The sequence below is a fragment of the Dipodomys spectabilis genome, unplaced genomic scaffold (genome assembly GCF_019054845.1).
Source record: "Dipodomys spectabilis isolate Male_0828 unplaced genomic scaffold, ASM1905484v1 ptg000147l, whole genome shotgun sequence".
NCBI classification, from domain to species: Eukaryota; Metazoa; Chordata; class Mammalia; order Rodentia; family Heteromyidae; genus Dipodomys; species Dipodomys spectabilis.
Genome location: NW_024870824.1, coordinates 9,554,861 through 9,571,373, shown reverse-complemented (window position 1 = coordinate 9,571,373; position 16,513 = coordinate 9,554,861). Strand labels below are relative to the sequence as shown.

Below are 16,513 nucleotides of genomic sequence, written 5' to 3'. Positions count from 1 at the left end.
AGTCATTCTCCCATTGCTAAGAGAAACATGGTCTGCCCAGTCATCTGTCCAGATAATAGGATGGAGAGGAATGGACAACAGCCCTGAGTGTCTAGCCTAGCCTAGAAAGCAGCAGGGACCCTGCCTACTTAGCTTGATGTGTCATCTTGTGAGACACTGCTGTGCCTCACTTTGCTAAGGCTGAAATCATGGAGCCTGTATTCCCATGACAGCATGTGAAAGTTATATTCCCTGGAATATTCGGTGATAACATAGTTAAATCGAAGCTTAGCCCATCCTCCAGTACCACACACTAACTAAATGCCACTGTACCTCTCTAAGAAGGCACCTGGGCAGGTGCTCCTGGACCATCCTTGTGGGGCATTTGAGATGCTCATGTGGCCTTTAGCCCACCATTGACCTCTATCAGGGGTCTTTCTTAGGCTACTGCTTGTGCTTTCTCTGCTTCTACCTGTTCACTGACACTCTACTCAGTTGCCACAGTGACATTTTAAAGCAGCAAATCATATGTCACTCCCAGGCCTTCATTGTCCAGTAATTTCCAGTCTTCAAACACCTTGGTGCAATCTGTCAGCTTCCCCAGCTACAGCCTTGGCTCCTCATTCATGATGGATTCTCTTCAGTTCCCTAATTGAACATGCTCTTTCCTAAAACAGGATCTTCAACCTGTTGCCTTCCTCCCCCTGGTCACTAGGGTTATAAATGGCCATGTCTCTAAGAAGTCTTGTTACCTCCTGAAATCTGTAGGTGGCTTACCATCTGGCTCCCATGATGCCCTGGGCTTCACCATTATAACACCCAAGTCATTGAGATGGATTTCTTCTGCTGTTCAAAGTGGGCTGAGGCCATTTGAGTCACAACCCTTCTAGTTCCACAGCCAGCAAAGAGCAGTAGGGTTGCAGCCCTGTAGCAGGCAACTACTTGCTGATGTTGAAGCTCATCATCAGACTATGTCGGTCAAATGTGGCTGCTCTGCCACCAGCTGCTGCTTCTGTTGCTTCCTTAGGTTCTTGTCTTAGTAGTATTTCAGCAGAAGGCCTCTGAAGTTCTGTCTAGATGAATGAGTCTAAGGGTTTTAATATCCTAGGCTGTGAATTTGATTGGCTGCCTCTATTATAATCGGGTGTTCTAGAAGGTAACTTTTTATTGGCTCCATCCCAGGACATTTCTGGTTAGTTGTTAGTTTCTAATAGGAAGGGTATCAACACTATGAAGAGCTAGAAAGAAGTAAAAGCAATACATTTTACTTCTTGCTAGAATCTCTTTTGAAACAATATTGTCTTGCTTGCATCTGATTTCTACTTGCCAAGCCAAGATACTGCCCAGTGGCCCTAGGTCCTGAGTAACTGACCCTTTTACATTCTAGATACTTCCATCTTCTATATCTCCTGTATCTCCCTCACTGGAATTTGAACTCTAAGAAGGCCCCACCAAGTTTACCTCCTTGCAATTCTGAGCCACCTGACTTCCCACTGGAGTGGGGTGAAGCATTTACCATGAGCTTGCTTGTGGTGATTAGGTCCAGGTTAATCAATCCATCAGAACCAGTTTCTGACTTAATTCAGAGAAATCTGGATCTTTCCACCAGGCACTACCATGATCATCAAAGCAAAGCCTTGGAACAAGCCAACTAAAGGCATGCTGTGTCAGTGTCCACAGATGGCCTGTGCCCCACAGAGAGCCTGCACCTCCCAAGGCAGAAGAGGGCAGGCAGGAGCCTCACTCATCTGGCCTCACCCCCTATTTTACTCCCTCCCCCCCACCAGTAGCAACAACAGTAATTCGGCAGAGGAAATATGAGTAATGGAAAGAAAGAGGAAAAAAATAAACATATCAAAATGGGCAGGGTCCCCTGGGCTACTGCTATGAAAGAAAACAAGGAAAGTAGATTTGGAGATATTTCTGTGACTTTGCTAAAAGGGGAAAAGCAAGCAAGCTGTTCCTTCCTTCCAGGCTAGACCACTTCTTTCTATCCTGATTCAGAGAAGACATTACACAGAGCAGGGGTGAAGGCAGGCATGAGGTCCCCCAAGGAGTCTTGGTAGGCATACAGTTCCAGCCCCACACAGGACACTAAGACTCCCACCCAGGGAGGAAAGCTCAGGACACGAGTGTCACCATCTTGTCTTTCCTGGGCTCAGGAACAAAACACTGAGCACAGATCTGAGAACTCCAAAAGCAAATGCTAGAAACCTTGTTTCAAGTGAGATGCCACAAACCAGACTCAGGACACATGGAAAGATGAGGACTGATCACTTCCTGGCAGAAGTAGGGAGAGGCAAATCCTATTTTACTCACTTAGGGTGAGTGACACTGGCTGAGCTGACCCCAGAGACCTGCGCTGGACTCAGCTGAAACATGGCGGTGGCAAAGGACTGTAAGAATGCAGTCTCAGCATTCATTGAGAGCTAGGAGTTTTACAGGGCATTACCTCATTTGCTCCTCTTAATCACCCTGCAAGGTGCGCCATCATTATCCTCATCCAATTGGTGAGGAAAAGAAGATTGCAAAGTCACAGGAAGTTAGTATAGAGCCAGAGTGGAAGCCAGCTCTCCCTAACTGGGGAATCTCTGGTTGAAACCATTATCACTTCTTCCTGCCTTCCCGATATTTATAATTAAATGGAAGAGCCATAAGGAAATCAAAAGGAAAAACATAAAGTATATAGCTTTATGAAGCCATGAGTAATCGACTTCTGGGCCTATCTGGTTGAGTGTTAATGGTAAGTGTCCTGTTGTGATTAATTATTCAGCAGGCTCTCTGTTGTAAAGAGTTTTAAAAGGAAAGTTTGTAATCAAAGGGACTATTTTCCCTACTCCATGAAAGGGTGGAGTCTGAGTGGTTTTGGAGAAGGCTGAAAAGTCCAGTTTTCTAAAGCCCAAACCTAGGAGGGAGGATTCATTATTTTATGAAGTATGAAATACATGAATTTGATTCTGTGCCAGGAGTTGATTACAATAGGCCATTGTTCCCTTTAAGGACAATGATCAATTTTGACCTCTATCGGCACTGTCTGCAGGCACTATTCTGGGAAAAAAACAAACAAACAAACAAATAAACAGAACCGAAAGGCTAAGCAACATGCCTGTACCCAGATCTCTTCAGCAAGGGGTCAAATCACAGCCAGAGCCCTGGTCCTGTGTCTGGGCTGTCTGGAGTATGAAGAATAGGGACAGACACAATTCAGAATGCTAATGAGCAAGAATTCTCAACAGTCTTCCATTTGGCTTGGTTGTGCCTAGCTAGCCTAACTTCACCTGGAGGCTGATGATCTTCTGCTCTCAGTGAGTATTTACTGGCCACCTTCAGCATGCTGTGCTCCAAGACATAGACAAGATCCCCACATTCAATAAGAGGAAGATGTGGTCCCCTCAAAAATGTGTGCCAATTAACTGTGGATCAAAAGAGCAATACAAAACATTTAGAGATGATTTTGCACCAGAGTCATCACTATTTGGAGATTCGTGGAGGAGGCAAGCTTTGAATGGGGCCCTAAGTGGAGGATGGATCAAATGCCAGGAGAGATGATGCAAGAACCTATTATGTACTTTATGAGGAGATAGAAGAGAGGAATTTGAAGGCTCCAAAGACAAAGTGATAAGAATACAGAAATGCTAGTCAACCTAAATTTGAGTATGACATAATGTGTGTGTATATATTTATATGATAATTCAACATGTGTGTACATATATATGCGTATACATACACACATACACATGCACATGTCTCTACAAATATGTACAACTATTATGTATCATTTAAAAAGAAAGACTAGCCAGGTATGGTACATATCTGTGATTCCAGCTACTTGGGAGGCAGATATAAGAGAATCAAGGTCTGAGGCCAGCCTGAGCAAAAGTATGAGGCCCTGTGTGAAACAATCGAAAGCAAAAGGACCAGGAGTGTGGCTCAAGGGGTAGATTGCTTGTGTGATGCCCTGAGCTCACTGCCAAAAAGAGAAAGACACAATGCGATCTTGAAACCAAAGTCAGCAGATCTGAAACTTGCCAATTGATTTCTCTTCTGCCATGAAGAGCAGGGCATATAAATCTGACAGGAAATACAGATAAATCAAGGAGTGAAAATGGAACTTAAGCCCATAACAGGTAGAGATTCTCAGGTGTGTGTGTGTGTGTGTGTGTGTGTGTGTGTAAAATCCTTCACAAATGGGCATGAGTTCCCCACTAACCCCACCACGAAATATCAGCTTTTGTCTGAAGGCTGGGGAGAAAGAGGTAGATAAACATGGCTTCTGCTTCAGTCTAATAAGGAAATCCTGCAAAGTCCTCCTAAAGAAGTAATGGCCTGGTGTACACAGATGACTTTATCATGTCTATCTGTGAGAGTGACAACAAGTAAACAACCTTAAAGTCCAACAATAGTGGATCAGTTAACAGAGTTCCCATAATGAAATCCCATGTAGTCATTACAAGTGGACTGAGGAAAAATTCCTAATGTGTTGAGTAAAATCAGATTTTACACACACACACACACACACACACACACACAAACAAGCTAGGCACCAGAGTTCACATCTATATTCCTAGCTACTCAGGAAGCTGAGATCTAAAGGACTATCACTCAAATCCAGCCCAGGCAGAGAAGTCCAAGAGACTACATCTTTAACCAGCAAAAAGCAGATGGCATTGCTCAAATGGTAAAACACAAGCCCAGCAAGCAAGCTGATCAAATATGAGCCCTACGTTCAAACCTAAGTACCAGCAAAAAAAACCCCAGATATTATATATAATTATTTTATAACATATATAAAGATATAAATAAAAATAATATATAAACACTTATATAAATGCATATGAGATTCAGAATGATGATAGATGATTGACAGATAGATAGACAGACAGATAGATAGATAGATAGATAGATAGATAGATATGGTTGTCCTTTGTAAAAGTTAATTGAAGTTTATTCTGGAAAATAGAATTACATACAATCGTTTTATTTGTTTGGCAGTACTTGGAATTGAGTATAAACCCTCATACTTATTCAGACTTGAGCCATACCCTGGGCCTCTTCCTTGCTTTTAGTTTGTTTGCCAAGCTTTTGCCTATTGACAGTCCTCCTACATAGCTAGGATTATAGATGTGCCACTGTGCCCAGCCCCACAATCTTTAAAAACTTGTAATTGTTATTTATCTGTATTTTCTAGTTTTTCTCTTCCTCCCATATATTAGAGGGTTCCTAAGTGGACTGACTTCTCCTGCGTATTCCTGAACCCGACATAATAAATACCAGCTTTCTCTTCCTCAGGTATGGGCTATGTATCCCTGGGGTACAGCATAAGTTCTAAACAGAACTAAGGCAATAACTTTCAATAACACTGCCCAGAGAAAGGGAGCCCCATTTTAAGTCTGGCTCAATAATTTTGGTTATTGAAAGAATGCTCTGGTTCAAGATATTTAAGATTTCAACTCCCACAGAAGAATGTCTGTAATCTGAAGGGCTCTGTGACATTGGCAGTCAGTGATACTGTTCTTTTCATGTAATGTATGACTGTCTCTCAAGAAAGGCTTTTCAATTAGACTAGAGAGATAAAATTTCTTTTAAATAATTAAATGTAAGTAAACTGCTTGCCAGTCACGCAAACAAGGGAAAGATAAGGAATCAGGTCTGAGGCTTGTGCGCAATGTGGAAGAGAGTCCATCTGTGTTGAGGTCATGGAAAGAGGACTTAGGCTGAGGACAGGACCACCTCCCCTGTGGTATCGGTGTGCACCAGAAACCCCACAGTAGCTCCCATTTCTGTCATCTTTCCTTCTGAATATATAGCATAGAAATGATAAATGAGCAATCGGCTCAAGTGAGGACCTGGCCAGTAGGGAGTACAATTCAGAGCTGGGCTGTGAAGCCGCCCAGATGAATCCTGCTGGGAGAATGATTGAAAAGGGAGGCTCCTAAAAGCAGATACAATTTCTTTGCAAAGCTTTCCTTGAGGAAAAAAGGCCCTTGCACAGGAAGAAGGTCAAGTCTGGTCTATTTTTATAAGAGCTTTTCAAGTGGTTAGTGGGCTGATTTCCTGTGGTTCCTGGGAATTCGGCAGCAAGTTCTCAGGAGGATGTTGGTGATAGGAAACAGGGAACCTGATGAGTGAGAATCAATAATTATATCTATATTTGCCTCCCTTTTTCCCATAAAAATAATCTGGGAAGAAAACACGTGCTTTAGAAGAGCAACATTCATTCCAACAGAGAGCGGAAAGGGACTTGAACGTCCCTTAGTGTGAGACAGAGTCCTCAAGTCAAGAATTTGCAACCTGAAATTTTCATTAATTCCTTCCTTCCCTTTCTCACTTTAACAACATAAATATTCAGGTAATTCCTATGGGCCAATCCCTGTTCAGAGCAGGGGAGGAAGTGAATTAATACAGTTTCTGCCCTCTAGGAGCTTACAGTCTGAAGGAAGAGAAATGCCAAAGAAGGCTCAAGGTGATGGATGGATAATTAATTATAAGTGGTACCAGGTGTTGGGAGAGAAAAAAAACAGGAGGTTAACTAGAGAACAATGTGGGAGGGGAGCTCACATTAGGTGGGGAGAACTGTGGTAAGCTTTCTTGGATAAAATGACCCCAAACAATAAGTCACAGAGAGGCAGACCCCCTGCCTGAAAACGCAATACACATAATAAGGGTATTTTTCCAAATCAAGTCCATCAGGCTCCCTACATAATACGAAATCTTATACCCTGGTAATTTATTCCTATTAGGATAATTGTGCAATGCAACACTCACCCATGTAGTTTGTACAAGGACAATTTATAGGAGAATTATTTCACCACTGGAATCTTGAAAGTTCAGGATCATGAAAACATTGGGAAACGCTGTCTTCTGTCAGCTTTACTCCAGGGTCTATCCAAAGATCTAGTTTACAGAATTCCAGAAAAGCTCAGGAACCTGATATAGTGAGAAGGTGCAGGGCATGTAATAGATCTTTGGCTGTCAGAGAAGAAACATGTGCAGAAAGATAGTGGCACTGCGAAGTATGACATCCTTCTGACATCTCTCCTTCCCTCTGTTGATCTGCTCTCAAAGGCCAGCAATTTCAAGTTTCTCCAGCTTTTTCACAAAGCCACACCCAACCTACTAGCTCTGTGATGTCTCAAACATGACAGAGGGCAGTGGACACTGGGAAAGATGAACGGCTTTTTAAAAGTCAGATAGAAAGACACCAGCAGGGAGGAAAACCATGCAGAGCTGGAGGGCTAGAAGCAAACTGTGCTTTGAGCTGCCTGCCAACACTGAAGTAACCTTCTGTGAGAGGCCTCTCCTGACAGATGAGGGCTGTGTCTGGGCTATGGGCACCTACCTACCTTCACCGTGTTTCTGAGAAATGGCATTTTGACTATAACACAGGCCTTCCTGGAGACATGAGATACCAGGGGCAGACTTATCTCTTAGGCCAACCTCTTGGCTCCAAGAGTTCAACTCATTTCCAAATGCTCTCTTCAGCTCCAACACCAGTTCTTCCCCCAGGGCCTGTGGTAGAGTTCTCTTGCTCCATCTATTTTCCCATAAAACCCATCCAGTTATTGCCAATGGCCAGTGTGTGTGAGGACCTGTAGAGAAGCAACAACCCTAGGGATCACTGGACCTTGACAGCCATTGGCAGCATTGAAAAGGGGCAAACAGTACAAATGGGAGAATGGTCCCTTTGGCTATTCACATGGGATCAAAAAGAGTTGGCAAGGACATGGAATGTCTAAAATTAGCCAGAGTCCCTAAAAAGAAAGAATGCCGGAGGGGACACGTTTTATACTGCCCTAATGCAGTCTCTGCAAAAACTTGACTCTGGAAGGCTGGCACCAGGGCAAATGATTCTTTTCCTCCTGCCTTTGGCTGTGACACCCACTGAGTCCCTTTATAAATCCTGAGTCTCACTTTCTGTAGGATGCTGGAAGCCTGTGCAGGATGGAGGTCTCAGTCTTGGTGTTAGCCCCCTTTCAAGATCTAGAATAGAATCCAACGTGTGAACAGGCAATATGCATTTACATTCCTCATTCATATCCAAGTACCTTAAACTTAAGCCACACACACACACACACACACACACACACACACACACATACACACACACACACACACACACACACACACACACACTGGGTTTGCTGGTCTTGCTTCCAGAAATGCCTGGATATATCCATCTGGCACAAGTGTGAGTTTCATCCCTTCTAGTTTGAGTGTTCTGAGTGAACTGGAGCAACAGAGAGGCAACACTGAAAACTAATGTCTCAGGATGAAGGGGTTGCTGATTGGCCAAGACACAGATTTGTTTTGGTAAGATGTCTGGCCTCTCTTTCTCACAGTTGTCTAGGCTAGAGAAGAACAGCTGTGTTCATGCAGCCTAGAGGAAGTCAAGGAACACAGGCTAAGGAGTAGACACTACATGTATGGCGTCTGCTCACCAATGTGGTGTCTGCACGGTGGCTACCCAGCAGCGCTTGTTTGATCATAAAATGTTCTTAACCCAATGGCCTTAAACATTCAAATAAAATCAACCCATTATGACACCTGTTCTAATAAGCAGTAAAATGATACCTGAAAACAATTACATTCCAAGTCCTTCCGAGGCCTCATTCTAGTCCTTCTACATGGCACTATCATGGGACTGCTACTCTTCCTTCTCTTTTTGGTGGTGTCAGGAACACAGCAAACTCAGGGCCTTGTACACACTAAGCATATGCTCCAACAGAGCTACATCCCAGCCCGAGAACTGTACTCCAAGCAGCTCCATTTTACAGATGAAATGATGTGCTAGTCATGAAAGCCAAATCCAGTTCTCTGAGTCCCAGACTGAGAGAGCTGCTATCTTTTAAAGCATTTCCAATCATCGGAGATTAAAGCTAACCCACTGCCCAGGTGGGCTTTGGTCCTCTATCAGCCTTAGGAGTGGACCATCCACTGCATGCAAGTTGTGGAAACATCTGGAGGAGACATCACAATGACCATCAAGAAAGCACTGGATGGAGTTCATACCCCAGGACCAGAAAAAAAAAGTAGCCAGGCACTGGTAGCACTGGAGGCTCAGATCTGAGGATTATGGTTTGAAGCCAGCTCAGGAAAGAAAGTCCATGACTCTTATCCCCCCAACAAGCTACTCAGAAAAAGCCAGAATGGGAGCGGTGGCTCAAGTGGTAGGCTGCAAGCCTGAGCAAAAGAAGCTCAGAGACAGTGCCCAGGATCTGAATTCAAGCCCAAGACTGGCACCAAAAAAAAAAAAAAATGAAAAAGAGAAAGCAAGCAAGCACTGGGGCCAGAGAATGGTGGCTCATCCTTGTAATCTTAGCTACTCAGAAGGCTAAGATCTGAGAGTCTCAGTTCAAAGCCAGCCCAGGCAGACAAATCCAAGAGACTCTTACCTCCAATTAACCAGCAAAAAGCCAGAAGTGGAAGCGTGGCTCTAGTGTTAGACTGCCAGCCTTGAGCAAAAAAACTAAGCAAGAGGGTGAGCCCAGAGTTCAAGCCCCCTAGAACTAGCACCAAAGAAAGGAATGAAGGGAGAGAGGAAAGCAGTGGCCATCACATCATGGTGGCTGGGAGGACCGTCGTCAGGAGAGGGCTCTCTAAGTTCAATGAAAGCCAATGCCTTCTTCAACTCATTGTCAAAGCTACTATATAATTTACACAGGCTGCTGAGATAAAAGAACAGAGATGGTGAATAGATAGATACTCTGATTCTCTTTTCACATTGATTGATTCATGGTTGTTAGAGTCAGGAAGCCTTGCCTTCAGATCTTAAATTTCAGCATTAAAACAAGATAGGGTGTATGATTACATAGAAGCCTTGATTTTATTCATTTATCTTGTAGCTCCACACCCCCTCACTCCTACAAAAGCAATGTCTTCCCAGCAAAATTTCTTCAAGGATCAATTCATGGATATAGCATGTATTTGACAGTACCAGGTACACTGTACATGTCTGAGAGACAGTTGCTATTATTTATGGACATATTTATTATTTATGAGTCTATCCAAAGCAGGCTATTGGGTAATACATGATAGGACAAGCCCTTGGCATTTGCAAACTGATAACACACACATACTTTGAAAGACTGAGTTTAAAGACTGCCATAAATTACCTAGGACAAGAGAGGGGGAAAGAGTCAGCAAATAGACATGGTCCAATAAGCTGGAAAGTCGGCTCACTTGGAGAAAGGAATGTCTTCGCTGGACTGGGTCTGGAGATTGTAACTTGCACAATAGATTAAAAAGATTTTTGGAGACACATCAGTGAGGAAGGTTAAAGGAGGAGTGGAAGGACTTCAAGAACCTCTGCAGTACCACTTTACGCTTGGCTTGACGCCTCAGCTTTTAATGCCTCAATCTGCAGAAGGATATTGCTGTTGAAGATGTATGCAGGTCTTCATGGCTGAGAGCCTGCAGAACCTGCTGGAGTGGGGTGTATCATTAAAGCTAAGAGAGCCAGGGCCAGCTTAGCACACTGCTATGCCAGGCAGCCTCTGCCTTTCCTCTTAAAGCAGACGCTATTTTTTTGCAGGCAATTCAAGGAATTCCCAACTCTTGAGTGGATTGAGAATAGATCCTGTGGCGGGGAAGTGTTTGGGGGTGACTGGGGGTGGGGGTAGGTGGATAATGCACACAATGAAGAATAAAAGATCTTGAATTGGGTGAAAAAAGAAGGAGCTTTGGCAGTGATCCTTAGGGGCTGTGTGTGTGTGTGTGTGTGTGTGTGTGTGTGTGTGTGTGTGTGTGTGTGTGTGCGTGCATGCTCTTCACTGAGGAGTGTGAGGGGATGGGGCTATTCATGATGCATCTGGATTAGACCAGCAGCCCTCACATCTTAACAGCTACACTTGGTCTAAACATCTACGTCTGTCTTCTCTGTGAGGAGCTGGATGAATCAGGTATAGTTACATTTCAACTTCCTTAAAGGGAGAAAGTGATTTCTGTTACTAGTCCAAACTCCTGTATCTGAAAGACCTCATGATAGATGTTTCAGAACCTAGAATTCTGGGGATTTGGGAAAGGTAGTATAATCCTAGCTATTCAGGAGATCTTGAGGAGGGTGAATCAAAGCCAGCCCAGATAGAGAAGTCTACAAGACTCCATCTGCAAAACCATCAGTAAAAAGCCAGTGAAAGCTTGACTTAAGTGGTAGAGTGCCAGTCAAGGGAATGTAAGGCCTTTAGTTTAAGCCTTGATACTGACAAAAGAGAAAAAAAAGGCAGAAGGGAAGCGGAGGAAAGATGAGAAGAAGGGAGGGGAAGGAGGGGACAGGAAGGAAAGGAAGTGAAGCAGAGGGGAAGAGAGAGGAAGGGGAGAGAAGGGAAGGGCAGGGAAGGGAAGGAGCATTGCTCATTTATCATATGGAATAACTCAAATGGAGTTAAGATCAGTTCTCTAGAGTCAAATGGGTGAACTACTCTGCATCTGCACGAGGTGATTTTCCTTTGCAGTTTTTGGCTTGTCTGTTTTACTAGTATATTAACACAAAGTGAGACAAATACTTGAAATTGTCTCTGGACAGTTTGGATCAGGTTTAGTCATAGTCTGAGTTATGAAAGAACTAGTTTCAAAATATTTTGTATTTCAGAATTGTGGAATGAGATTGTTTTTCTTCCCTTCCTTCCTTTTCCCTTTCCTCCTCCCGCCCCCCCCCCCCATCCTCTTTTTCCTTTTCTTGTTTAGCTTTCTAGGATATCTGCTGCATTCTGCCAATGGCTGGGTAGACATGATTGACATCTAATGTGTGATATCTTGACCTCTCCCAAATATTTGAATCTGGAAGTGTGGGAAGAGTTTCTGCCCAGTGACCAGGCTATCCTCTAGAATCAGCATACTCCTCTAGGAGAGAAGTCATCCTAAGGCAGCAAAACATGCAAACCATCACGAATGTGCCATTCGCCTAAGCAAGTGATTATGTATGTAGGCAATGATTAAAACTTTGATCTCATCCCTTATACAATGGTATTGTTCAAATATCACAAAGTCCTACTAAAGTTAAAATTCAAGTTTGCCCAGGTGGTTGACAAAAGCAACAACAGGGCCATGTGCGTGGACCCAGGGAGAGGCTCATGCATTGTCACATAATCCTTACAGCAACTGTACAGGAACTACTTTAATGGAGCTCCATTCTGCAGATGGAGAGTTGAGACTGTGCAAATGTATATTTTATTTGTGAATGCCCAGCCAGGTTATATGCCGGAGCCTAATAATAATGCCTGTAATCTAACGATCAGAAGACAGAAAAAAAAAAAACTTCAAAAGGCCTAGTTTATAGCATTGATTAATTTCTGTGGTATAAACATTATCACCACAACTGATTTCAAGATACAAATAGTTTGACAGTCAGCAGCCAGATTCCTGAATATGTGAATGACTGGCTTCCATGAACTTGTAGACTCTGCCTCCTACACACCCCTGTCAAGCCCATCCCAGACTCAGGTCCACAGTTTGTCACCCACTTTAGAAAATAAACTTCAGCTCATGGAATAGAACTGGCATGGGGCAGCAGGGGGATCTACCAGCCTGAGCCAGCCAGGCCGCTTGCTTGCTTCAGACCCAATCTCAGAGCACTGAGGGCAGAGCCAGAGAAACACAGACAGCAAAGAGCACAGCGTCTCTCTGTCTTCAGCCAAAGTCTCCTTCACCAAAGGGTGTGAGGTAGGTTCCTGTCAGCCTGACGCGGCTCCCTGATAGAAACAACAAAACTTGGGAATTTTTTTTTCCAGGCTCTAAAACTCTTAGTCAGATAAGAAAATCAGAGGAGACTGAAGGTTCTCATCTTTTCCTTTCTGAGATCCTTAATTGTTATAGCACTTTTTAAGAATTAAGGAAATATTTGTTACAGATGGAAACAAGGGTTTGGGTCTGCTATTAATCAAAGGGAGGGGTTCCAGAACAATCCGAATACAATTAAAATACATGGAAGACTCTTGTCTGAGCTCCTCTGTTAAACCTATAGGATGCTCCTTCCAATTAGATCTCTTGATAACATGTTCCCACTGGAATCCCCTAAGAAGAGATTGACCTGTGGGAGTCAATCAACAAACAAGTGGAGAATAGTAATGATGTTTAGGCATTTGACAAGTGCTAACGACAGAACTGCTGTCCCAGGGCCTCTGAGACTAATGAAGGAGACAGTCAAACGCAGTTAAATTACATTCACTCACTCACTCAACAAATATTTGCCAAGTGCCCATTAGGTGCCAGGCATTTTGCCAAGTACTGGATACCATGGTGAGCAAGACAGATTAGCTACTACCATGGAGCTAACCATCTAGTCACGAAGAGAGACATTAATTAAATAATCACAGGAATGAATGTGTAATTAAAGACTGATGTAAGGACTCAGAAGATATGTTAATGGTCCTATGAGAACTGGAGGAACCTGACCTAATTATGGGGAGTCTGGAAAGGCTTTCTTCAGGAATTGACAATGGAATGAAGATTTAATCAAAAAAAGTAACTAACCAGGTGGGCAGGGCAGAGGGAAAGAGGAAGGGTAGAGCTCCAGACAATGGGAAGCGTGAGAGAGCATCTTAGAGCGGAAGGGAGCACCCCAGCTTGGAGAGGGGACTTGGTGGGAAATGAGGTGAGGGTAGAAGCAAGGGCTGGGCCTCTGAAGTCCCACAGACCACGGCAAGGCTCCAGTCTTTAATCCAGGGCAGTGGGGAGCCATGGGTGGTCTAGGCAGAGGAATGCAGGTAGCATTTGCACCAGCACCCCAAGAGGCACAAGGAAAGCAAAGGCTGAACTGGTGTGTATGTGTGTGTGTGTGTGTGTGTGTGTGTGTGTGTGTGTGTGTGTGTGTGTGTGTGTGTGTGTGTGTGTGTGTGTGTGCGTGCGGTGTGGAGGGGTGTGAGCAGACCAGAGGTGGAGAATGTGTCCAAATAGGGCTTTCTGGAAGAGAAAATATCTGAGCTGAATTATTGGAGGGTAAGGATGACTTAGCCCAGCTACAGCGGGTGGAGGAGACAGGGCGGGGCTGGGAGGTAGTAACCAGGGTTACTGTGTGAATAAGAAAGGGCGGTTAGGTAAGAAGAGGCCACTAAGAGAAAAGGTAACAGAGACAGAGACAGATGGTAAAAACCTCACTGGTCATGGTAGGAGTTTTAGTATTTATCCTGAAGGCAAGCCGAAACCCACAGATCTGGTCAGGGAGAAGAGAAGAGCCTGCCCTGCCCGGCTGTAGATCCCAGGTGAGCAGGGCTCAGGTGACACCAGGGCAGCAGTGAGGAGGGAGGGGACAGGAAGGTTTCAGGAGATATGAAGGGGCATGGTGGCCACCTGGCAAGATAGGAATGGGTTCTTCAAAGAACAGTCAGAATGACGCTATTTCTACTGGGTCGAGTTTTGCCTTGGAGGATTTTGATAAATGTATCATGAATTCTTGAGCAGAATGGAGTTTGTGTTTTTGTTGGGTGCTGGTCTTCTTACACATTTATTCAGTTAAACTTGCTGGCTGTGAAGTTCAATCTCCTACCACCTCATTGACATTTTCTGTTCGCTTTACCATTTAAGACAGATGTATGAAAATCTCCTGCCGTCATCAGACATTTGACAACTCCTCTTTAGGTATTTGTCAACTGTATGGAGATATATTTGTCCATCTGTATCTTAGGTATTTCAGGCTATGTTACTGGGTGTATACATGGTTGAAAATTTTATATCCTTCTTTTGGATTTTTCTGTTTTTCATGATGTACTAGTCCTTTTCTATTTAATCATTCTTTTAGCCTAAGAGTTATTTCATCTGGTATTAATATAGCCATGGCAATGTTTAATTATTTTTATTATCATTCATTTGTTGTCCATTTTTCTCATTGAGACAAGGTTTCACTCTGTTGTCTAACCTCCAACTCTTGGACTCAAGCAATCTTCCTGCTTCTGCTCTCTGTGTAGCTGGGACTACAGATGCACCTCACTGGACCTGGGTTACTTTTTTTTAAAATTCTTTTACTGTTATTATAAAGGTGATGCACAGAGGAGGTTACAGTTATATAAGTTAGGTAAAGAGTAGATTGCTTTTTGGACAGTGTCACCCCTTCCCTCATACTCTTTCAGATTTTTCCTCCTATGACCCCACCCCCCATAAGTTATATAGTTCCTTTTCAAAATAGTGTCTAATGAGTATCACTGCTGCATTTATTTACCCTTTATCCCTCCATTTCTATGCCACCCCTGACCCTCCCAAAGACAGATAAACAAACAAGACAAAAAAGAAAGAAAATGAAAGCAGCAACAAAGAAAAAAAAACCCTCTTGTTTCCATTTCCTGGACTGGGTTACTTTTTAACCTTTAACTTTTAACCTTTCTGTAACCTTGCATTTTAAATATATCTCCTATAATCAGAGTCTAGATGGAATTTTTAAAAATCTAGCAAAAAATTTGCCATTTTTCCCTTACTGCAATTACAAACTTATTTGGGTTAATTTCCTACTTTTCAGCAGCACTTTCTTTTTTCTATGCTTCATCTCCCTATTCTGGTTACTTTGGATAAATAAAAACTGTTCTACTAATTCCAGTTCATCTCCCTCAGCCTTACTACTTGCTAGTTTGGAACTGATGCATTCTGTTGTTTATTTTACTGTTAACTATGTCTCTGAGGAAGAATTAAGAGTTTTGAGTGATGGATGGCTTTATAGAGACAGGGAGAAGGGCTTAGATCTGAGTTTTGCTTTATATATACATCCGATTACTGCCTTAACAGACCCCACACATTTGACTTTGGTAGTGTTACATACCTTTCAAAATGCCCATCTGGGCAAGTGTTCTGTATCACCTAAGAGACAGAGGTCAAAAATAAATGTCAGTGTCTGCTTTCCCTTGACTTTTATAGCCATCTTTTCTGTGCACTTAAGTCACAAATGTCTCCCAGAAATAGCAGTGTCACTTCAATCACTACTGATGAGCTGAGAACCGAGTCTGAAAAACTAACCTGAAATCACTCTTATATACACACTGTTTACCTTCTTCTCTGTCATCTTCTCTGCTTTGTTTGTGGCTTGACTACTGTAAGGAGGGTCTTGGCTAATTTCTTTTTTTTTTTTAATTTTATTTTATTTTATTTGAGAACATACTGTACAGAGGGGTTACAATTACATGGGCAGGATAATGCATACATTTCTTACCAAGCATTGCAGTCTCCTGTCTTGGCTAATTTCTAATGTCTAATTTGAATGAATAGGAGGACATGAGAAACTATTTTCACATCAGTTGAAAAATCATCTTAAACAAATCATTTAACCACCACTGACCTAGAGATACCAGACCAGGCTTCAAGGAGTTCAACAGGAGCAACTGCACCACATGCGACACCTTTCAAATTCTTATGTAACTCTCATGGTCATTTAACCCTTTCGAAAACCCTGAGGCAGTAGGTAAAGTGGAGATCATTAGAGGAAAGGTTACTGAGGAAGGGACCCCGGCACTTTCCCAGAGCCAATAGGCACACAGTCAGGACTGTGCTGAAGTTGTGTGATGCTGCACATTGAAAAGTGACTGGGATTCCTGAGGAGGAGTATGAGTGTGTACTTCCT

General features: G+C 43.1%; 1 protein-coding gene across 8 annotated transcripts in view; it reads left to right on the top strand.

Annotated features, from left to right (window-relative positions):
• Positions 1 to 16,513, top strand: part of Fgf1 (fibroblast growth factor 1) — a 112,744-nt gene that overhangs the window by 60,306 nt on the left and 35,925 nt on the right. Inside the window, exon 1 of one of the 8 annotated variants that reach the window (XM_042692176.1) lies at positions 3,124 to 3,134. The exons of 4 other annotated variants lie outside the window; for them this stretch is intronic. The gene's annotated coding sequence lies outside the window, so the exon portion shown is untranslated. Of the gene's footprint in view, positions 1 to 3,123; positions 3,135 to 8,859; positions 8,872 to 13,377; positions 13,450 to 14,029; positions 14,175 to 16,513 lie in introns of those variants that run through there. 3 more of the 8 variants (XM_042692173.1, XM_042692174.1, XM_042692172.1) reach the window with 3 other exon arrangements.